Here is a 23,819-nt window from a genome sequence, read left to right on the forward strand (position 1 = left end):
CAAGTGTGTTACTGGCAAAAGAATAGACCTACAGATCAATGAAATGGAGTTTAGAGCCCATAAATAAACCTTCAGATTTGTGATCAATTGATCCTTAATAAGAATGCCAAGACAAATCAGTAGGGGAAAAAACAGTCATTTCAGTAGGGGGTGCCAAGACAACTGGAGAGCCGCACACAAGAATTAACTCAAAATGGATCATAGACCTAAATATAAGAGCTAAAAATTTAAAACTCTAGAAGAAAATAGAAGAGTAAATCTTCATGATGTGAAGCCTTCTTAGATGTGATGCCAAAAGCACAAGTAACAAAGGAAAAAATAAATTGGCCTCACAAGAATTAAAAACTTTTGTGTTCCAAATGACACCATCAAGAAAGTGAGAAGAGAACCTATATAAGAGAAAATATTTTCAAATCATATATCTGATAAGGGACTTGTATCCAGAATATATAAAGAACTTTTATGACCTATAATAAAAATGCAACTAACCCAATTTTTAAATCTAAATAACATTTTTCCAAAGAAGATATACCAATGGTCAATAAGCACATGAAAAGATGTTCAAAATCATTAGCCATCAGGGAAAGACAAATTCAAAAGTATGATGAAATACCACTTGATACTCACTAGGAGGCTATTATCACAAAGACAGATAACAAATGTTCTTAAGGATGTGGAGAAATTGGGGACGTCTGGGTGGCTCAGCGATTGAGTGTCTGCCTCCAGCTCTGGGCGTGATCCTGGAGTTCTGGGATAGAGTCCCACATCGGGCTCCCTGCAGGGAACCTGCTTCTCCCTCTGCCTGTGTCTCTGCCTCTCTGTGTCTTTCATGAATAAATAAATAAAATCTTAAAAAAAAAAAAAAGGATGTGGAAAAATTGGAACCTCACACTGTATTCATGGGAATGTAAAAAGGTGCAGCCATTTGGAAAATGGTCTTGCATTTCCTCAAAAAGATAAACATAGACCAATGACCCAGCAATTCCATTCCTAGATGTATATATTCACACAATGAATGAACGTTCAAAGCAACATTATTATTCATGATAGTCAAAAAGTGGAAACAACTCAAATAGTCAACAGCTGAAGATGGATAAATAAAATGTGGTATATCCATACAATGGAATTTTATTTAATGATAAAAAGAAACGAAGTACTGATACATGCTACAGCATGAATGAATTTTAAAAACATTGTGCTTGTGGGATGCCTGGGTTGAGCGTCTGCCTTTGGCTCAGGGCATGATCCTGGGGTTCCGGGATGGAGTCTTACATCAGACTCCCTGCTTGGAGCCTCCTTCTCCCTCTGCCTGTGTCTCTGTTTCTCTCTCTGTGTCTCTCATGAATAAATAAAATCTAAAAAAAAAAAAAAAAGCATTTTGCTTAGTGAAAGTCACAAAGTCACAAATGCTTCCATTTACATAAAATATCCAGAAAAGGGGACTCTACATACAGAGAAAATAGATCAGTGATTGCCTAGGATGGAGTCCAGGGGATGGGGAGGGAATGGGTATGGTTTTTTTTCAGGATGATAAAAAAAGTTCTGAAATTGATTGTGGTGATGGTGGCACAACTCTGCTAATATACAAATAGCCACTGAATTGTGCACGTTGGAGAGGTGAATTGTATGGTATGTATCTCAATAAAGCTTTTGTGATGGAATTTCCAGAGTCAATCCAGCAAGTCTCTAGTGTCATCACTCTTGAATGTGGAAGTCTCCAGCTTATCTTATGCACAGTGCTCTTCAACTTATCAACACATTAGATCAAACCCGAGGTAACACAATTACTCTCAATCTGATGGTGATTTAAAGGATGGCTATTGGCTTCATTAGGGGATGTACCTAAAAATAGTGCTTCTTGAGTCAGACAAATTAATAAACTGTGCCTAACCTGACACTCTTATTCCATAGAAAATAGTTTCTTTGATTTTTAAAAAGATCTCTCCTTTTATTAATAGCAAATAATACAAAAAGCCCCTCCCTACTTGCAAACCTCAGATTGTGTTCTGAATGAGGATGCAAACCAGTTAGTTCATTTGCTCAACAAATATTTATAGAGTGTTCAGTATGCACTGGCTGCCCTGCCAGGTTCTGCAAATGCAATGAATTGCCAACAAGTGACAGAGAGGAGAGAGCTGAATAAATAAGGCTCCGTCAGTGTGGACCTAAACCAATCTGTCCTGAATCTCAAAGCTCAGAGGAAATGGTGGTGGTTAACTATTGAGGGGTTTGAGAAAGTGTCTACATATCTTTTTTTTTCTCTTTGAGAACTCAGGGTGGAGTTTTTAAAATTACATAAACATTAGAAGAGTGCTAACAGAAATGGGGAACAAAAGAAAAGTTTAACAACAGTTCTGCCTCTACCTCCTCTCTCATCAATCTCATTTCAACCCGTTTTCCGGCTCTACCCAGTTTGGAAGATTCTAGCTCCATCTCTCCCTAGCTTTGTCCATGTCTTTCAGAGGCTCCAGTTCAAGGGACCTCCCAAGAAATTGAGAAATTCAGACCTGAGGTGTTGAAGCTTGGTGGCGGCCAAGAACCATCCCCCACCCCTTGCTCCAGAGATTGGGGAGTAAAAGAGTAGATGTGAATCTACTCCTGGGCACATTCCTCAAGACTCAGAAGCCAGACAGGGGAGGCCTGCTGAACATCAGGGCTCTGCTAGTCTGGCCTAAGGAGAGGGTGCCCACTGCTTGAAGTGTGTCAACCTCGGCATGGCATCGGAGGTGTCCTGTGTTCAGAGACTGGCCGTGTGAAGAGGGTCACCGGCAAGTCAGTGGGGGACATCTTGAGGAACATGAGCCCCTACTCAGGCATGTAGGAGTGCAAGTGTGACCTCGCTGACCTCACTGAGGAGAGGCAGCAGGCCAGCCCAGGGGCAGGGTCATGAGCGCCTCTCTGGGGGTGCTGGGGGCTTCCTAGGGGCCAACCTGGCTGTGGAGAGTTGGGTCCAAATGCCAGTAAAGCCGAGAACATGCTGGGAGATCTTGATATGTCTCTTCACCTCTCCGAGCCCATTTACTCATCCGTAAATGGGGATAATAATCCTTGCAGCACTTTGTGAGGGTTAGAGATGGCGAGGAGCCCAGCACACCCCCAGCTTCTCAGCACATGGCTCGCCATTGTGTCTGGAACACCTACCTGTTCTTGCAGGCTACAAGTGCCCCTAAATTTCTAGGATTCAGTGTTGTTATTCTCGTCTCTCAGTGAATAGAACTTTTTTTTTAATCTTAAAAGACTCAGGCAGCCCGGTGGCTCCGCGGTTTAGTGCCGTCTTCAGCCCAGGGCCTGATCTTGGGGACCTGGGATGGAGTCCCACATTGGGCTCCCTTCATGGAGCCTGCTTCTCCCTCTGCCTGTGTCTCTGCCTCTCTCTCTCTCTCTCCCTCCCCGTATGTGTCTCTCATGAATAAATAAATAAAATCTTTAGAAAAATAAATCTTAAAAGACTCATTGTACAATATGACTCCAATGTACTACATGTTTATTATAGAATCTTGGCAAATTTCCGAAAGACGACAGAAAATCAAAACAAGCCCATAATCTGACCCCTCAGAAACAACCACAGTTAACATTTTCATGTAGAGTCTCCCAGTCTTTTTTTTTTTTAACAGTTTATCATTTTAATAGTAGTTCCAAGTTAGTAAATAATTACTTCATTACAAGGGTACAGCAATAAGGGCACCTGAGTGGCTCTGTTGGTTCAGTGTCTGCCTCCAGCTCAGGTCATGGTCTCAGGGTCCAGGGATGGAGCCACACGTTGGACTCCCTGCTCAGCGGGGAGTCTACTTCTCAATCTTACTCTGGTACTCTCTTGCTTGCATGCTCTCTCTCTCAAATAAATAAATTTAGTTTAGTTTAATTTAATTTAATTTAAAAAGTAGAGCATTAGAAGATACAACAATATCCTCTTATTCTTAAAATGAAGCAAATTCAGAATTTGGAAACTTTTTTAAAAAACTTTTTTAGTTTCAGAGGTAGAATTTAGTGATTCGTCATTTGCATATAACACCCAGTGCTCATTACATCACATGCCCTCTTTAATGTTCATCACCCAGTTACTCCATCTCCTCACCCACCTTCCCTCCAGAGACCCTCAGTTTCTTTTCTATAGTTAAGAGTCTCTTATGGTTTGCCGCTCCTCAATTTTCATCTTATTTTATTTTTCCTTCCCTTATCCTATGTCATCTGTTTGTTTCTTAAATTCCATATATGAGTGGACTCATATAGTATTTGTCTTTCTCTGACTGACTTATTTAGCTTAGCATAATTCCCTCTAGTTCCATCCATGTCGTTGCAAATGGCAAGATTTCATTCTTTTTGATGGCTGAGTAATATTCCATTGTGTATATATACAATATCTTCTTTATCCATTCATCTGTCAATGGGCATCTGCACTCTTAAGAGTCTCCCAGTCTTTTGATTTATGTACATAGTGCCATGAGGTACACACATTTAGTTCCTGATTTGTGCTCTACTCTAAGAATATGTCATCATAATTCTTACATAATAGCATTTAAAGTAATTAGCATTTAAAATACTAATATCCCATAGTATGATTATACCATAATTTTCAACCAAACTATTATTAGTTATGTATCATTCTCACTGTTATGAATGGGACCATCATGAATATTCTCAAAACTAAATCTTTCACACACTGCTGATTATTTTCCTTAGATTTCTAAAGTGGAACTACTACTTCAAACGGTAAGCACATTTTTAAAAAATATTTTCTTTATTTATTCGTGAGAGACACAGAGAGAGAGGCACAGGCAGAGGGAGAAGTAGGCTCCATGCAGGGACCCTGATGTGGGACTCAATCCTGGGACTCCAGGATCACGCTCTAGGCCGAAGGCAGGCACTCACCGCTGAGCCACCCAGGCATCCCAGCAAGTACATTGTTAAGGCTTTTGAGACCCACTGGCAAATTAACTATACAGAACAGACTTTTTTAAATTTGTGTTTTATTTATTTGTTTTAATATTTCTTTTAATATTTCTTTTTTTCTGTTTATAAAACAAATACACTCTTGTCAAAAACAATTCAAACATTGTAGAAATATATATTTTTAAATATTTTAAATTTCTCTTAATTCTGCTATCAAGAGATCATTGCTATTAATAGTTTGGTGTATATTAGGAATACCTCGAATGACTCCAATCAGATACTTAAATTCAATTGATGACCATGTTTTAAATATCTCCTTCCCTTTGTCTTCATTTCTTAGAAGCTCAGGCTGAATCAGGAGTGAGTTCCTTTTTTGAAGGTGGCCTGTGGCCGGGTCTATACCATTCACACCCTTGGCACAGTCCAGTCTGGTTACCACAGGCAAGCTCAGGCAGCCACCTCAGAGTCTCTTTGGAATCCACTGCCAGTCCCCCCTCCCTGGAGAGAAGAGTGGGAAGGGGCCACCAGAATGCAATAGTAAATGTAAGTTCTGGACTCACCCTCTGGATGCCCAGGGGGAAGTAAGTGAAAGCATCTGTGACATAGCCAAGTCTGGAATCATCCTGGGCATTCTAGAAACAGGTCATTGGCAGAGTACTATCTGTACATATCTACACACAGGGAATGAAAGGTTATGGGCTCACCCACGATGTCAGTGCCTAAATTCTGTATACCAGCAGCTGTCTCTGCATCTGTGAACAAGCAGAGTTCTCTACGGAAGGCTTATCTGCATATGCTTATGAAAGGTATTTAATAAGAGAGATTAAGTTGTCTCTGGAGGGACTCCCTGGGTGGCTCAGCGGTTGGGCATCTGCCTTCAGCTCAGGTCGTGATCCCAGGGTCCTGGGATCGAGTCCCATATTGGGCTCCCTACAAGGAGTATGCTTCTCCCTCTGCCTATGTCTCTGCCTCTCTGTGTGTGTGTGTGTGTCTCTCATGAACAAATAAAATCTTAAAAAAAAAAAAGTTGTCTCTGGAGGGACCTCCTACTTACCCAAGAGCCCAGAGTTACAAAGAAAATCCTACTGGTGATACAGAAGGTTCCTTATATTAGAAGGGTTTAATGGTATACCAGAGGGATACAACCAGGGAAAGGCCTTTGGGCCCTCTGGACCTTGACAGTGCAGGGGTCCTCCCAATCTGACCACTCCAATACAGCCCCACCTTCCACTCAGGGTTAGCTCTATTTTCAGAAATACAGGCTCCTATGACACTTCTTAATGCTGTTGATGGTAATTCCCACTAATAAATTCTCTTCGGTGGCTGCTAAGATCCTGTCTCCTCCGTGAAATCTTGGCTAATGGCAAGAGAAGTAGGAATTTCACTTGGCACTGTTCCATCTCAAGGTACATTTTTTTTTGAGACTTCTTCAATTTATCACATATGTATAATATCTCCTTAGTTTTATGTAATATGAATAATATGTGTTATCATTATTCTTTGAGTTATGGGACCTATTTTCACTTGTCCATTCTTATAGCTTTTAAGTCCATTGGTGTCAGAAAATATTCTCATTGTCTGTTTTAATCCTTAATAGCCTGGGTCAACAAAATGGAAGCTCCAAAAGCCCACATGTAAGGAAACATCTAATAATAACAGCAATACTGAGATTTATTAAGTCCTGACTACGTGCCAGTCACTGTTGTAAGCACTTTGCATGCATCAATTCATTTAGTCCTCACAGTAATCTGTCAGGAAGACATTATTGTTATTTTCATTTTACATGTGAGGAACTTGAGGCACAGAGAGGTTAATGACTTGCTCAAGGTCACACAGGTAGTAGAACCAGACCAGTAGTCATAAGTTCACAGCCTGTAACTGCTAACATTTTGGTGTTTAGCATTTTGTTTTTTTCCTTGTATATGTAAAGTCACTCTGGGATACCTGAGTAGCTCAGTGGCTCAGTGGTTGAGCGTCTGCCTTCAGCTCAGGGCATGATCCTGGAGTCCCAGGATCAAGTCCCACATCAGGCTCCCTGCATGGAGCCTGCTTCTACCTCTGTCTATGTTTCTCTGTGTGTGTGTGTGTGTGTGTGTGTGTGTGTCTCTCATGAATAAACAAATAAAAATCTAAAAAAAAAAAAAAATACAGTCACTTTGCTTTGTTAGAAAACTGAGGTTATAAATATACTTTAGCACTCATTAAGTGTGTTAAGGATATAATTTGTAATATCTGTGACGTTCCTTTTAATTTTTTGAAAAGATTTTATTTATTTATTTATTTGTTTATTTATTTATTTATTTATTTATATTTTTTTAAGAGAGAGAGAGAACTTGAGCAGAAGGAGGTACAAAGGGAGATGGAGAGAGAGAATCTCAAATAGGCTCTGTGCTAAGCTCGGAGCCTGACTCAGGCTTGATCTTATGACCCTTATTCTTTTTTTGTCAGCAGTCATGTCTTAATATTTTGCCAAATAAACAACAGAATTATTGCATTAAGCAATATTATTGTTAGTTAACCTTACAGCTTAATTTGAGAAGTTGAAATAGGATATTCAGATTTCTAATTTTTTCCATTTTATTTTATTTTTTACGATTTTTAAAATTTATTTGAGAAAGAGAGAGCACAAGCAGGGGGAGCAGCAGAAGGAAAGGGAGAAGCAGACTCCCCACTGAGCAGGGAGCCTCATATGGGGCTGAATCCCAGGACCCTGGAATCATGACCTGAGCTGAAGGCAGATGGTTAACCAAGTGAGCCACCCAGGTACCCCTTTTCCCATTTTAAAAGTCTCCTCTCTTGCTATATTTGTAACATTTTTATCAATTCTACTTTTGGGGATCCCTGGGTGGCGCAGTGGTTTGGCGCCTGCCTTTGGCCCAGGGCGCGATCCTGGAGACTCGGGATCGAATCCCACGTCGGGCTCCCTGCATGGAGCCTGCTTCTCCCTCTGCCTGTGTCTCTGCCTCTCTCTCTCTCTCTCTCTGTGACTATCGTGAATAAATAAATAAAATCTTTAAAAAAAAAATTCTACTTTTGTTTATTCATATTTTTTCTTTTTTCTTGGTTGCATTTACAGAGAATAGTTTATTGTATTTTTCTTATAAAGAAATCAATCCCAGAGATTTATTTACTAAATCTACTGCTATTCTGCTTTGTAACTCACAAATTTCCGGAATCATCTTAATTTTGTTCTTTCTATTTTCCTTAGAAGTGTTTCATTGTTCTTTTTATAACTTTTCTGAGATAAATTCAAGTTTGTTTATTTTCGTCATTTTTTTATAATGACAGCATTTACCTTTAATGCAGCTTTGACTACATTCCATAATATGTTTTGATTCCCATAATTAAATATGAAATATGTAATAATTTAATAGCTTTTTTGGAATATATGCATACCATCAAATTCACCTGTTTGAAGTGTACAGTTCAATGGGTTTTAATATATTTAGAGAATTGTGCAACTATCACCATCATATGTTTCCAGAACATTTCCATCACTTTTAAAAGAAACCCTGGGGATACCTGGTTAGTTCAATCAGAAGATCATGTGATCCTTGATCTAGAGGTCATGAATTAAAGCCCCACATTGTGTGTAGAGATTACTTAAATAAATACATAAATTAAAAGGAGAAAGAAAGAAAGAAAAAGAAAGAAAGAAAGAAGAAAAAGAAAGAAAGAAAAACGAAGAAAAAAAAGAAGAAAGCCCTCCCTCCCTCCCTCGAAAGAAAGAAAAAGCCTCCCACCTCCCTCCCTCCCCCATCCCCCCTCCCGCCCTCCTCCACTCCTCCCTTCCCTTCCTCCTTCATTCCTTCCTCCCCTCCTCCCTCCCCTCCTCCCCCCTCCCTCCCCTCCCTCCCTCCTCCTCCCTCCCCCTCCTCCCTCTCCCTCCCGAAATAAGAGAAAGAAGTGCTCCTGGGTGGCTCAGTCAGTTAAGCATCTGACTCTTGATTTCAGTTCAAGTTGTGATCTCAGGGTTGTGAGATTGAATTCTGTGTTGGGCTCTGCACTGGGCATGGAGCCTGCTTAAGGTTCTCTCTCCTCCTCTGCTCCTATTCCCCTCTTAAAAAAAAAAAAAAAAAAGACAGAATGAAAAAGAAACCCTGTACTTATCAGCATTACTTCTCATTCCTCCCTTCTCCCAGTCCCTGGCAACCACTACTCACCTTTCTACCACTATAGATTTACCTATTCTAGACATTTCATATAAATGGAATTCTATAATATGTGGCCTTTTGTGTCTGGCTTCTTGCATTTAGCATCTTTTCAAGGTTCATCCATGTTACCCCATGTATTTGTACTCCATTCCTTTTAATGACTGAGTAACATTCCACTGTATGGATGTACTACATTTGATTTGGCTTTTAGACCAAATGGACTGATGGACATTTGAGTTATTTCTGCTATGGCTATTATGAATACAATGCTGCTATGAACATTCATTTACAAGTTTTTGTATGGACATCTGTTTTCCTTTCTCTTGGGTAGTACCTGAGAGTGCAATTACTAGATCATACAGTAACTCTATGTCTAAACTTTTGAAGGACTGTCAAGCTGTTTTCTAAAGTGGCTGCACCATTTTACATTCCCACCAGCAATGAGAGTTCCAGTTAGTTTACATCCTCATCAACAATTGGTATTTCAATGGTTTCTATTGTAGCGATTCTAGTGGGTGTGAAATGGTATCTCATTTATTTGCAGTGATAACTAATGATTATGATTATGCTAAGCATCTTCTTATGTGCACTTTGGCTCTTTTCACATAGCTCTTTCAGAAAATGGTCATTTAAAAAAATATTTTATTTATTTATTCATGAGAGACACACAGAGAGAGGCAGAGATACAGGCAGGCTCCATGCAAGGAGCCCAATGCAGTACTTGATCTCAGGACCTGGGGATCACAACTTGAGCTGAAAGCAGACACTCAACAGCTGAGCTCAATGGCTGAGCCACCCAGGCATCCCTGAAAATGGTCATCTTTAATTGGATTATTTGTCTTCCTAATTATTGAATTGTATGAGTTCCTTATATGTTCTAAATATCCAATCCCTAGGAGATTTGCAAATCACGTTCTCCCATTCTGTTAGTTCTTTTTTCACTTTCTTGATGGTGTTATTTGAAAGTTTTTAATGTCAATGAAGTTCAATTATTTTTTTGCTTATTTTTTTGGTGTCATATCTAAAAATTAATTGCTTAACCCAAGGTCACAAAGATTTACTCCTGGGTGGCTCAGCAGCTGAGCATCTGCCTTCGGCTCAGGGAATGATCCTGGTCTGAGGATCAAGTCCTGCATCCTCGCTTCTCCCTCTGCCTGTGTCTCTGCCTTTCTGTGTGTGTCTCAATAAATAAATAAAATCTTTAAAAAAACAGAAACAGAAACAAAAAAGATTTACTCCTGTGCTTCCTTCTGAGTAATTTAGGTTAATTTATGGGTCTATGACTTATTTTGAGTATTTTAATCTCTACACCCAATGTGGGGCTCAAGTTCTTGACCCCAGGATCAAGAGTCACATGTTCTACCAACTGAGTTAGCCAGGTGCCCCTCTATGATCCATATTGAATTAATTTTTGTATATGGTGTGAGATCAGGGTTCAACTTCATCCTTTTACATATAAATTTCTAGTTGTCCTTGTGTCATTTGTTAAAATGATTATTTATTCCCATTGAATTGTCTTGGCATCCTTATTAAAAATCAATTGATCATAAATATGAACATTTATTTCTGAATTCTCAATTCTTTTTTATTGATCTGTATGTCTACCCTATACAAGTACTATTCAGTCTTGACTATTGTATACTTGAATTTTAGATTATTCTTTGGGATATGAAAGTGTACCAAAAGCATATTTTTAAACTTTCAGGGTTTTTTTATATCTTAGATTTTACTTATTCATTTCTTTTAGAGGGAGAGAACAAGCAAGAACAAGGGGAGGAGCCAAGCCAGAGGGATAAGCAGACTCTGTTGTGAGAACCACCCTGGGATCATGACCTGAGCAGAAGTGAAGAGTTGGGTGCTTAGCCATCTGAGCTACCCAGGCACCCCTAAACTTTCAAGTTTTTAGACACTTATGCTTTAATAATCAGTTTTATTTTATGTGGTCATTTAAGCTTTAATTTGAGTTTTATTGCTATTTGGTTGAAAAAAAAATAAAGGTAAGAATTTCTTAAGGTACACAGCCCAATATGTAATCATTAGGCTTGTGAATTATAAAATTTAGAACTCCCCTGTCCAATACAGTAACCACTAGCCACACTTGACTATTGAGCAACTCAAAATGTGGCTAATGTAACTGAGGAACTGAATTTTAAAATTTTATCTGACATTTTCATCACCCTCAAAAATTTCCTCATGCCCAGTTGCGATCAATTTCCATTTGTGCCCTGTGTTAGGCAATCTGCTTTATTCCGAACATTTCATATAGAGTCTTAAAATTTACAGTCTTTTGTATCTGGTTTCTTTCACTTAAATAGTGCTTTTGAGGTTCCTTCATGCTATAATATGTATCCATACTTTATTTCTTTTTATTGCTGAATAATGTTCCATTATATGAATATATCACATTGTATTTCTCCATTTACCAGTTGATGGACATTTGGATTGTTTCAATTTTATGTAATTTTAATTAATTTAAAATTTAAATATTGGGGCACCTGGGTAGCTCAGTCGCTCAAGTGGCTCCCTTTGGCTCAGGTCATGATGGGTCATGATCCCGTGGTCCTAGGATCGAGCCCCACATTAGGCTCCCTCCCAAGCAGGGAGCCTGCTTCTCCCTTTCCTTCTGCTGTCAGCTCATCTTGCTTGTGCTCTATCAAATAGATAATAAAATCTTAAAAAATAATTTTTAAATACTGAAGCAGGCAAAATAGCTCTCCTTCAAGCACAACTTTATTGCATTGGGAAGACTGCATTTCTCTTCAACCTTTAAAAATTTATTACAGGGCAGCCCAGGTCGCTCAGCGGTTTAGCGCGCCTTCAGCCCAGGGTGTGATCCTGGAGACCCGGAATCGAGTCCCACGTCGGGCTCCCTGCATGGGGCCTGCTTCTCCCTCTGCCTGTGTCTCTGTCTCTGTCTCTCTCTCTCTGATGAATAAAGTCTTTAAAAGAAATAAAAAATAAATAAAAATTTATTACATGAATCGAGATGTGTTTTAAGTAAAATATACACTGAATTCTGAAGACTTAGAATTATTAATATGCTTAAAGAGATAAAGTAAAAGATTGAAAGAATGAAGAAGGAACAATCAAAATAAATTAGAAAAACTAACAAAATCACAAAATAGGGTTTCTGGAAATGGGTGAGGCAGAAGCATTAAAAACTCAGCTCTAAATACCTCTAGGAGTGAAAGTATCCCCTTGTATTATTCACAGGCACTGTGCTATTTCACATGTATTATATTTTTTCATCCTCCCAGGGACATGGTGAGGTTAGGGACTGTCATTTGTTCCCATTTTGTGCTTGAGGAAGCCAAAGCTCAGAGAACTTAGCTTGTCCAAGGTCACCTGGCTCTCATGTAAGAAAGCGAGATCTGACCCCATCCTGACTGCAAAGTCCACGTCTGTATCCAAATAGATCAATGAAAAGTTCATCAAGAATGCAAACTGGATATGTGTGTGGCTACAGCCTGGCTTTTCGGTTTAAGGAACAGAGAGCACAATGAGCAGAGCAGAAGAGGCCTGCAGCACCGAACACCGCCTTCACTGTTGGTTCGCAAAAACCTTGGGAAGGTGAGGGGCGCTCAAGACTGGCCCTGGAGGCCATCACATCATTTTGAAAAGAGGCATCACTCATGATCACCATTTTTTCTCACCCCTTTGTTGTGATCTTGATCATAAGGTATTAGTCTCCACCTGTCAGAACAGGTATTGTCCAGGGTTATGCTCAGTGGTGAGCATCAAACAGGGAGGACTCTTGCCCCTGACAGGCATCCAAACACCCTGCTGTGGTGGTGGTGGGGCTGTTGTAATGGGCACTAGGCAAATAGACCCGTGCAGGAGGTTTCCAGTGGTGCTCTCACTTACACAGGAGCCAGATTCCTGGAAAGCTGTCCTCATAGTGAATCCTACTGGGGCAAGATTCCAAACTGAATGAGCAGGGGTTGCTACCCTACCAGAAACATGCATGTCACCCTTTAATTAATGTTATCTTTATATCTCTAAATACTTTATCTACATTTAATTTTATCTTTCATTATGTCTTTCCTGATTATGAAAGAATGACCTTTTTTGGTTGTCAAAAACTCAAACTGAGGGGCACCTGGCTGGCTCAGCTGGTAGAACATCCAACTCTTGATCTTGGGGCTGTGAGTTCGAGCTCCACCCTGGGTGTAGAGATCACTTTATTTATTTATCTATTTATTTATTTATTTATTTATTTATTTAAGATTTTATTTATTTATTCATGAGAGACACACAGAGAGAGGCAGAGACACAGGCAGAGGGAGAAGCGGGCTCGCCGTTGAGCAGGGAGCTTGATGTCAGACTTGATCCCAGAACCCTGGGATCATGACCGGAGCGAAAGGCAGACACTCAACCACTGAGCCACCCAGATGCCCCAGAGATTACTTCAAAAAATCAAATTGGAAAAATATATAACTCAGAAATGTAAAGTCCTTATCATGATACAAATTCCTTCCATATTTTTCCTGTGCTAATGCAAATATGTATTAATCTAAAACAGATACTCTGAATTTTTTTGTTTAATTTGTATCAATATAGGGTCATAATCATATTCAAAATGCCTTTTTCCTCCACTAAATACATTTTCTATATCTTGCCATATTTATGTATAAGGATCTAATTCATTCTTTTTAAAGACATACATAGTATTTCATCGTATGGATGAAATGCACTCTGGGAACATTTTCTGTGAGAGAAACTCCTAGAAAGTGCACCTAGTAGGTAAATGGATGAGAATATTTTAAATTTTAATAGATAATTGCCAAATTATCCTTCAGAAAAGATTGCAGTGATTTGGGTACATTTGGTAGTAAATTACATTTACATTCCCACCAAGTGTATGAAAATGCTTGTTTATCCACATTATCTCCAAAGTTGAATACTATCAATCAGTTAAATCTTGGTCACCAGTATAGTAGGGGACACGCATGCACTTACGTGTGGGCACACACTTCAGCCATTTGCTTCTTCTGTGGCCTGCTGGTTGGCATTCTCTATTTTTCTGTTGAGTTCACTTTAAAGACCTCTGTGTATATCCGAGAAATCAGTCCTTTGTCCCAGGTGTTGCAATCTTTTTTCTAATTTGTCTTTGTCTTCTGACATTTATGGTGGCAGTGCAGGGAGTGGCTAGCGCACAGGGTCTGAAGACCAACTTGGGCTTTGATTGCTCTCTAACAAACTAGCCAGATGACCGCAGTTTCGTTAATCAACCTGTGGCCCTCCCATCTATAATCTGAGGAATCGGAGCAGCACTTCCCTCATGAGATTGCTGTAAGAATGAAATGGGTGCAGGCATATAAAGTGCTTGGTGTAGTGCTTGAATGAAATAAGTACTTTAGGGGTATGTGCTATTACTATTATTATTATGCATTCACATAGTTTTAATTTTATGGAGTCAAATCTATTGATCTTTAATAGTTTCTCGATTTCCTGTTACACTTATGAAGGCTTTTCTCAGTCTAAGATTAGAAAAATAGGGGTGCCTGAGTGGCTCAGGCCATTAAACCTCTGCCTTCCGCTGGGTGGTGATCCTGTGGTCCTGGGATGGAGCCCTACATCAGCTCCTTGCTCAGCGAGGAGCCTATTTCTCCCTCTCTCTGCTTGTAGCTCCCTCTGCCTGTAGTTTTCTGTCAAATAAATAAATAAAACATAAAAAAAAATAAGATTAGAAAAATATTCAGGACACCTGGGTGGTTCAGGGGGTTAAGCAGTGGACTCGATTTCAGCTCAGGTCCTGATCTCAGGGTTGGTAGATGGAGCCCCACTTAGGGCTCATGCTCAGTGGGGAGTCTGCTTGTCCCTCCCCCTCTCCCTATGCCCCTCTTCCCACACACTCTCTCTCTAAAGAAAGTAAGTAAGTAAGTAAGTAAGTAAATAAATAAATAAATAAATAAATAAAATCGTTTTAAAAATAAAGAAAGAAAAATATTCACCAAGGATGCTATTGAAAGAAGTCTGCAGGAATCCATTTACAGTATGAATCCCCTCCCCCCTCCTCCTCCCCCATGTTGCTGTCTTATAAATTAATTTGGCTGTTCGCATACCAGGATTCTTTTTCAGTAGGTAATTTAATTTAATTTTGCCTAAAATAAGAAAAATGTATTCTCTTACAGTTCTAGAGGCTAAAAGTCCAAAATCAAGGTGTCAGTAGAGCTTTCTCCCACCCAAAGGCTCTAGGGAAGAAACCATCCTTAATTCTTGAGCCAGTGGATGGTAGCTTTCCTTGGCATTCCTGGTTTGTGGTGGCATAAATCCAATCTCTGCCTCTGTCTTAGCGTGGCTGTCTTCTCTCTTCATGTCTAAGTCCTGTTTTTTCTTCTCCCTCACCCAGTTTTATTGAGAAATACTTGACATACATCACTGTGAAAGTTTAAGGCATATGGTACTATGGCTTCATTTTCATCTATTGGGAGATGATCACCACAATTGGTTCACCTAACATCCAACCTTCCAATAGAGTCTGTCTGAGTCTCTGTGGTGCAGGGGTTGGGGGGTGCTTCAGCCTTACTCCATGTTCTAGAACCTTCTCAGTGGTGTCTTGTTCTTGAATAGTTGTTAGCTGTTCTTGTGAGGGGGAGTGAAATCAGGAAAAATCTCTATTGCCATCTTGGTGACATCACTTCTCAGGAGTTTTATAAAGGGGAGAGCTACTGCATTTGGAGTGTGTACAATGACCCAGTCAGGTTGTCTTTATGGTGTCTTGGTTTGGGGAACGGGCTGCGTGAGCTTGCAGTTTTGTGTCTAAAGACTGGGCCTGGGGGATCCCTGTGTGGCTCAGCGGTTTAACGTCTGCCTTCAGCCCAGGGTGTGAACCTGGAGTCCCGGGATCGAGTCCCATGTCAGGCTCCCTGCATGGAGCCTGCTTCTCCCTCTGCCTGTGTCTCTGCCTCTCTCTCTCTCTCTGTCTCTCATGAATAAATAAATAAAAATCTTTAAAAAAATAAATAAATAAAAATAAAGACTGGGCCTGCAGGTCATAACCCCACCGTTTCATAAACTAAACAACTTCTACTTGTCATAAGTGCCAGCTCTATGCCAAGATCCCCACCCAGAAGAGTTCACAGTCCAATGAGAGAACAGAACGGTCATCAGATGGAAGGTGCCATCAAAGGCCTTAGAAATAACATCTTTGAGGGAAGGAAGAGCTTATTGGGTGGCTAGCAAAGAGGGGAAGAAAGGACAGTCCAAACAGTGGGGATAGGATGTTCAGTCACTACTCTACAAATATGTACCTACCTCCAGGGCACCAGACTCTCTTGCTACCACTACAAGGGCACAGAGACAGGGAAGACAACCCAGAGCACTGGAAAGAGGTGGTGGATGGAGAATAGCCAGAAGCCAGATCACAGAGCTGTGGACTAAGACTTCCTGTCCCAGTTCTAGAACTTGACTAGTCGGGTAGCCTTCAGAAAGTGGCTTCACTCCTCTGGGGCTCACTTTGCTCGTCCTTAATGTGTGGCCTCAGTCTATGTCCTCAGGCAGCTATGGAAATCCTATAAGGTTACACATGTGTCAATATTCTGTCCTGCACAATGTAAATATTTGACACCCTCAGGGCACTTTGTGCTGCTAATTAATAACTGGATTTGTTCCTACCTAGGGGCTTAGCTGTGGTGGGCTCAACCTGTCTGCATTCCCTGGCGCTCCTGCACCTGCTTCCTGTAGAAGGGACAGCTTCCAGCTGGATCCCAGCCTCCTTGTTCACAGCCCACCCTGGTTTCCCGAGTCTTGACTCCTGCTTCTCCTAGTCTTTTTGTCCACACAGTTCAGGACTCCAAAACCCTTTAACCCTGACAAAGATATTCCACAGGAAGGTCTGAGCCTCTTTCCTGGACAGGTGGTTCATAGCAGGATTAAAATTTGTTCCCCCGGGTACCTACTGTGTCCCTTTGGCTTTTTTTCCAGACATTGGTATAGGCACCTCTCCATCCTCGGCAATTCTACCAACTGCCCATGATAGGAGCTAAAGGCATAGTAGTAGGGCAGGTGAGCATCTTTTAGCCAGATCTTGACTCCTCTCCACACTGCTAGAGCCCAGTGAACTGCGTTCTCCAGTGGGTGATAGCAGTTCTCTCAAGAGGGCAGGTCCTAGAGGTCTGGAGACCACTCCACTCCATTGTGGTATTAGTCCTATGCGGAGGGCACCTAAAGGCACCCGGGTGTTAGGGAAAGGGCACTTGATGGGAGTTAGGGAAACCTGTGTTCTGCTTTCAGCACTGTCTAGTTGTGGGACCTTGGACAAGTCCCTTGCCTGCTCTGGTCCTCAGTTTCCCCATTTGAAAAAGAGAGGGTTAGTCATAGGGCTGAAACTGATGTCCTGTTGGCAGACAGCTGTGTGTGTGGTTTGAAGTTGAATGCCTTTAGGTGGGGCTGGCACTTCCCAGTGAGAAGCGTGTCCCACCACTTTTACCACTGGAGGCATCTGAATTTGTGTTCTTTGCTGCTTCCCAATCCTGGCCCTTGGGAAAGGAGCCAACAGCCCCTAGCCTTTCTGGCACCGTTATTTAAGAGGCAGGACACTGCACTGGCCACCAAAGGGAAAAGGTGAATACAGAATTATATCAGGCTGGGTTACCTCACCTTCTGGAGGTCAACCTTGAAACAAAATGCAAACAGTAAAGTGGTCACTTGGTTTCCCAAGGCTTGTGGTCCTCACGGCAACAAGAAACCTTTCATCCTCTTCTCCCACACTTACTTGGAGGCTGGCCTTGCTTCACAGTACCTGCTCAGAAGAACCCAGCACTACAGACCGTGCCCACTTGGCTTAGTGTTCTGCTGTCACCATCTGAAATTCTCAATAATTTTGAACTCGGACCCCACATGTCCATTCTGTACTGGGCCCTGAAAATTACTGTGGGTTATATTACACCCATTCGGAAACCAGTTAGCATGTATCTACCAGTCTCTCCCATTAGGGTGCTGGTTCCTAAGACAGATTCTGTGAACCAGAGGAAGAACATTCTGAAGGATACTTATTCTTCAAGGTCCAGCTGAGATGGTGCTGAAGCCCATGAGAAACTACTCTGACCTCCCCAATGGATGTTCTCCTACTTTCCCACTTTGTCTGTATTTCACATGGCACCCAACCCTTTCCATAATTTATTACAAACTCCCCCATCTGAATGAGTCATCTCCACACTATGCCCTCTGTGCTTTAACTTGACTCAAATAGATAGATGCTCAATAAGTGTTTGCTGACTGGAGAGCAAACAGAGCTATCTTCTTAGTACAGAGTACAGGGCACTGCACACAGTGGGTGCTCAATCAATACTGCTGACTCATCCACAGAGCAGGCCAGTAGTTACCCCATGGGCCATGCCCAAGCCCCAGGCAAAGAGTCGAATGCACAATCGTGGTCTCCCCTTCCCACAAATGAGGACAGAACCCACTAGGTCCAGAGCAGGACTGCTCAGTTATAGGGTTTGCCAGCATGAAGGTAGAAGAAAGTTATCGCCAACCCCCCATCCCTGCAGCCTGAAAGTGCCCTCAGGTGGGATTATATTTGGAACCCCAGGGGGACACCTGGCTGGCTCAGTGGTTGAGCATCTGCCTTTAGCTCAGGGTGTGATCCTGGAATTCCAGGACTGATTCCCACAGTGGGCTCCTTGCAAGGAGCTTGCTTCTCCCTCTGCCTCTGTCTCTCCCTCTCTCTGTCTCTCATGAATAAATCAATTAATCAATCAATCAATCTTCAAAAAAAGAAAGAAAAAAAGAAAGAAAGAGAACCCCAGGACACTTGCAAAGCACTTCAAAGTTTACAAGCCACTTTCATAAACATTATTCTCAAACTGCCCAGTAAGTCCAGACAAACACTTAAATACCAATTATGTGGTTGTTGTTTTAACATGTTTTCTTTTACTGTTCATTGGCCTTTTTTTTACTGTACATTTATGTTCATTGAGGAAAAATAAGAAAATACAGAGAAAGCAAAAAAAGGAAAAGAATACCTTAGATCCTAGTGTCTAGAGAGGACATTGTTAATATTTCAACCCATAGCCTCTCAGATTTACCTATGCATATAAATGTATTTCTTTAAAAATGGGATAATACTAGCACTGTTTTATAATCACATGCCTCAGACATGATTCCCATTTTTCGTAGGTGCCTAACGGGTCCCAGGTCACATAGCTATGGAGGGGCAGTGCTGAAGCCTGATTCCTGGTGTCCTCCGAGGCCAGTATCCAAATCCTGGAACTGAGCTGCTGCTCAAACTCCAGAGGAGCCAGAGAGACTGACTGTCCTTATTCGATGGCTGTAGGAATGGAACCCCAGCAAAAAAGTATTTGCAATACTGGGTTTAGGGGAAAAGCCACCCAAACTGTCCTGGTGCCCCACAGTTTAGCATGTGTGAGGCTGTGCTGGGCTGGGCCTGGCTGCCCTGGAACTCCTACCTCGCAAACTGGACTTTGTCTTGCAGTAAACAGTCACAGGGATGACAGGGGTCGGCTCTCGGGCAGGGGGCCCAGAGGGAGCAGGTGCCAGGTGGCAGGATTGAGCCTGACCCCAGAGAGCAACTGGATATCTGTTTGGTAGCCTTGAAAGGCCGGGCTCTTTGTATTTTTAGAACAGGAGTGAGGGCACAGCAGTGACCCAGCAACTGCCTCATTGCCCTGGGGCTTTGCCCTGGGCTATAGAAGAGAGTCCTTCCAGCCTGGGTCTGGGCCAGAGGCTCAGGGCAAGGCTAGCCCACCTGCCTGCCTGCCTTCCCTCCTTCCATCCGTCCCTCCCTCCCTCCTTCCTTTCTTCTTCCTTCCTTCCCGAGCACACGCTACTGGTCAGATACTGTGTCAGGCACTAAAAGAAAGATTTCCTCAGAGATCTGGGCTTCAAAAGCTAAACAGCAGCTTTCAGAACAGCACAGCTTAACAGAGTTTGAGCTCCAGCCTCAGACAGACCCGGTTTCAAATTTCGACTCCCCCATCTCTAGCTGTGTGATGGCACATATGTTGCCCAATCCCTCTGAACCTACTCTTGTCCCTACAAGAAGTGAGAAAATTTGTAAAAACACTTAGAAGAGTAACTGGAAGGCAGTGAGTTCCGAACACGTGCAGCTATTAAGAGAGAGGCTATAATCAGGAAAAACTCTGGAGTTTGGGCTGTTTAACATGTTCGGCATCCCCAGGAGATCTAGTTCTAGAGAATATCTGGGGGCTGGGTGAGAACCGGCCTGGACTCACTGGCCATTTTTGCTAAGAGCTTGGCAGAGTCTGGCAGAGGTTCGTTCCCTCCATGTCTGTAGCCTGGACCATACACTAGTTCCTCACAAAGGGGGTGGGGAGGTACAAAGAAGGAAGCTGAGAAACGGTGAGGTTGCATGACTGGCCCGAGGCCACTGAGAGAAGAAAAGGCAGCCAGGCTCAGTTCTGATCCGAGCTCAATGACAACCGTTGGCTCAACCTCCATTTCCCCAGGCCCTGGCCCACGGCTCAGAGCTGTGGCCCAGAGGACAGGAGCCGGGGCGGGGAGGATGTCTGATTTGGCACCTCCCTTCCACATGCAGATCCTCAGGCTGGAAGGGCCAGCAGGTGTGAGAAGCCAGGAGGGGTCTGCTGGGCCGGAGGGGCGAGCTGGACTCCTAGGGCTGGGCAGAGCTATCCTGGCACACTGGCAGGCTGGCAGTAAGGTCGAGACCTCTTTGGATTGGCTGAAGCCATCGGGGGGCATCGACGCAGGGCTGGCAGACCCTGATGACAGATTCCACCCTGGCTGGGGTCCCTGAGACTCTGCTCTGAAAGACTCCACTCTGTCTTGATCCCATCTGCCTCTGAGGCTGCAGTGAGTGTCATAGCGTCATTCCTCGGTGACATTTTCATCTATGTCAGTACCGAGGCACTGCAGCCACAGAAGCAGCACACACACACACACACACACACACACACGTGCGCTAATGCTGTAGGGGGTCAGAAGTCAACATGCCCCTGTAAGGGGCTCCATGTAAGAGATGGGCCTGTGAAGCACAGCTTGTCAAGCTTCTGTGAATGAATACAGAGGTGACAAGTGCATCATCGGTTCATTCAGTGTGCAGGCCGAGGTGCCAGGCTCTGCGATACAGCAGTGAACAGCCAAGAGTCCTTGTTCCCATGACGTTGAGCTGCTGGGGTGGGATTGAAAAGGTATTTTTATCTCCTGGCTTCCCCCCTTTATACACTTTATTCTCCGCTAAGCCTTGTCACTTTAGGGGATTAGGAGAATAAGGATACAGGGAAGGCAGCGATCTCTGCCCTGTCCTAGAGGCCTAGCACATGATAGGGGCCGAAAACATGTTTGTTGAACTGAACTGGGCAGGAATCTTGGCAGGCTCTCTCGGCAAGCCTGGGTGGGGTGGGAAATGCACCACCTTCCCTTTTCCCATCTCACTGTCAGATAGGCTCTGCTTCATGAGGTCTCCTCACCTGGATGGTCGCCAGAGACTGCGGGCACAGCTCTTACTGCTTCTTATTCTAATTGCCTGAAACCCCAAGGAAATCATCCGCACCTTTGAGAAGCATATCAGCTAGTGGGGACAGGGCGCCTGGGGGGCTCAGTCGGTTAAGGGTCTGCCTTCAGCTCAGGTCCTGATCCCAGGGTCTTGGGATGGAGCCAGCATTGGGCTTCCTGCTCGACAGGGACCCCGCTTCTCCCTCTGCCCCTCTCCTTCCTCCTCCCCCTTCTTGTGTGTGCACATTCTCTCTCAAATAAATAAATAAAATCTTTTAAAATATGTATAATCTAGTAGGCACCTACAAAACTTATCCACACGGTCACGTGGAATGTCGATATTTTGCTTTAAGATTCATTGTTCTAAAAGTAATTTTCACTTACATGTGTTTAGGCCTCATATCTGGATTTAGGTTCCACCACAAAAATCCAAGGTTCTACAAGGCCAAGAAAGGCTCAGTAAATGTTTCTGAGTGAAGACATAAACGGAACCTCAGGGTAAATGTATCAGACCCTTACAAACAGGCACGCGATCAGCAGCTGCCAGGCAGCCCTGGGCACTGGGTAGACAGGAGCCACTGGATACTCTGGCTGCTGGTGGGAAATACAGATTTCTATTTATTCACTACGCGGTGGAAAGATCTAAATATGTTACCTCTACATACTTTAGACTCATGTCCACTCCTGAGAGATTTACGTGGCCTATGCTTCTAGGGACTGTATGGTGTCATAGGTTAAGCATACAGTCTCCAGAGCCTGCCCGGGGTTCAAATCCCAGCTCTAACACTTTTAACAGCTGGGGGAGCTAGAGCAAAGTTAGTGGGTTGTTCTGAGTCTCAGTTTTCTCATCTGTAAAATAGGTATTAAAAGAATTCACTGACAATCCAGCACGGAGCTTAGAAGCCAGCAAGCATCGGCTGTGGCAGTTTGGCAGCCTGGTGTAGACCAGTGACCCTCCAACTTGAGTTCGCAGGAGAATCGCTTGAAAACATAGATTGCTGGGTCCCACCCCTGAGTTTCTGATTCAGTAGGTCTGGGCTAGACCCTGAGAATTTGCATTTCTAACAGGTTCCCAGGTGCTGCTGCTGCTACTTTCACAGGGACCACCCTGTAAAAACCACTCCTATAGAAGAAAGAATATAGGTTTAGGATTCCGACACTGGTGACTTTGGGCAGATGATCTCTTTGTGCCTCAACGACTTCACTTGTCAAACGGGACTGTTACCCCCCTACTTCATGGGGGTTGTATCTGGCATACAGCATTATCATTATTATTGTTCAAATCTTAACTCAATTCCTTCACCCTTGAAAGAAGAATAGGCTTACAATGAATGGAGATGGGTGAGGTGGGCCTGGGGAATGCTGCAGAGAACCACAAAGTCAAAGTGAGGTCTAGAGGGATGCCTGGGTGGCTCAGCAGTTAGGTGTCTGCCTTCGGCTCAGGTCTCGATCCCAGGATCCGGGATCGAGTCCCACATCGGGCTCCTGCAAGGAGCCTGCTTCTCCCTCTGCCTGTGTCTCTGTGTCTTTCATGAATAAATAAATAAATCTTAAAAACAACAACAACAAAGTGGGGCAAATGCCAGATGGGTCTGGAAGCCCCAGAGCAAAGTGCTAACTTAGACAGTACTCTTGTTTAGGATATTGGGAGAGAGCAGAAAAATCCTTTGGAAATTTCTATGTGGTAAATCCATGATTAACTTTGGACCCTAACTGAGAGATGGTTTTTCCTGAAAGCCACTGACTGGGGGACCTCTTACAGGGGAGGTGGAAAATGCTTCCTAAGAGAGAGCAAACAGGCCCCATGCGGTTCCTATCACAACCCCTGTGCCTTCCTGTTCCTCCTCGCACACTCTTTTCCTTTTATATATAGCCCCCTTTTGTTAGAAAGCAACCATCTCACCTCCTGAACTCACAAAGGGATCCAAAGCCCTTGTGTTCCTGGCGGCTGGCAGGTGGAGCTATTTCAGGGAGGGGGAGGGGGGAGTGGCTGGTGGACGGACAGTGGCACTGCAGACCTTCTCAGGCTCTAAAGCTCTGGTTTGCAGCCTGGGCCAAGGGATGTAGCTTCTCAGCAAGACTGCACCCAAGGCTTCGAGGAGGTTTCTGGGTTAGTTGGATATTATTATTACTGGAACAGCAAGCAAAAGACACCCCACCCGAGGTGGTTTACAGACTGTTGATTTTTAAGGGTGAGATCCACTGCTCTTGGCCTGGGGAAGCCTGTGGTCAGAGCATTTGCCCCAGACCCAGGCCTCAGGGGTCTGGGCCTTCACAGATTTTGGCCCGAATCTCTGTAGCAGCTTCCAGTCTGAGTCATTTACTCCCTGAGGCAGG

General features: G+C 43.0%; 2 protein-coding genes across 10 annotated transcripts in view; one reads left to right on the plus strand and one right to left on the minus strand.

The window, feature by feature from the left end:
* The window catches only part of NINJ2 (ninjurin 2), an 84,207-nt gene that overhangs the window by 51,965 nt on the left and 8,423 nt on the right, over window positions 1-23,819 (plus strand). Inside the window, exons 1-2 of one of the 9 annotated variants that reach the window (XM_038576387.1) lie at window positions 5,460-5,696; window positions 6,222-6,296. The exons of the other annotated variants lie outside the window; for them this stretch is intronic. The gene's annotated coding sequence lies outside the window, so the exon portion shown is untranslated. Of the gene's footprint in view, window positions 1-5,459; window positions 5,697-6,221; window positions 6,297-23,819 lie in introns of those variants that run through there. 9 annotated transcript variants of the gene reach the window in all.
* Window positions 1-23,819, minus strand: part of B4GALNT3 (beta-1,4-N-acetyl-galactosaminyltransferase 3) — a 132,844-nt gene that overhangs the window by 3,111 nt on the left and 105,914 nt on the right. The window lies entirely within an intron of this gene.

Source organism: Canis lupus, chromosome 27 (assembly GCF_011100685.1).
Source record: "Canis lupus familiaris isolate Mischka breed German Shepherd chromosome 27, alternate assembly UU_Cfam_GSD_1.0, whole genome shotgun sequence".
Lineage (NCBI taxonomy): Eukaryota > Metazoa > Chordata > Mammalia > Carnivora > Canidae > Canis > Canis lupus.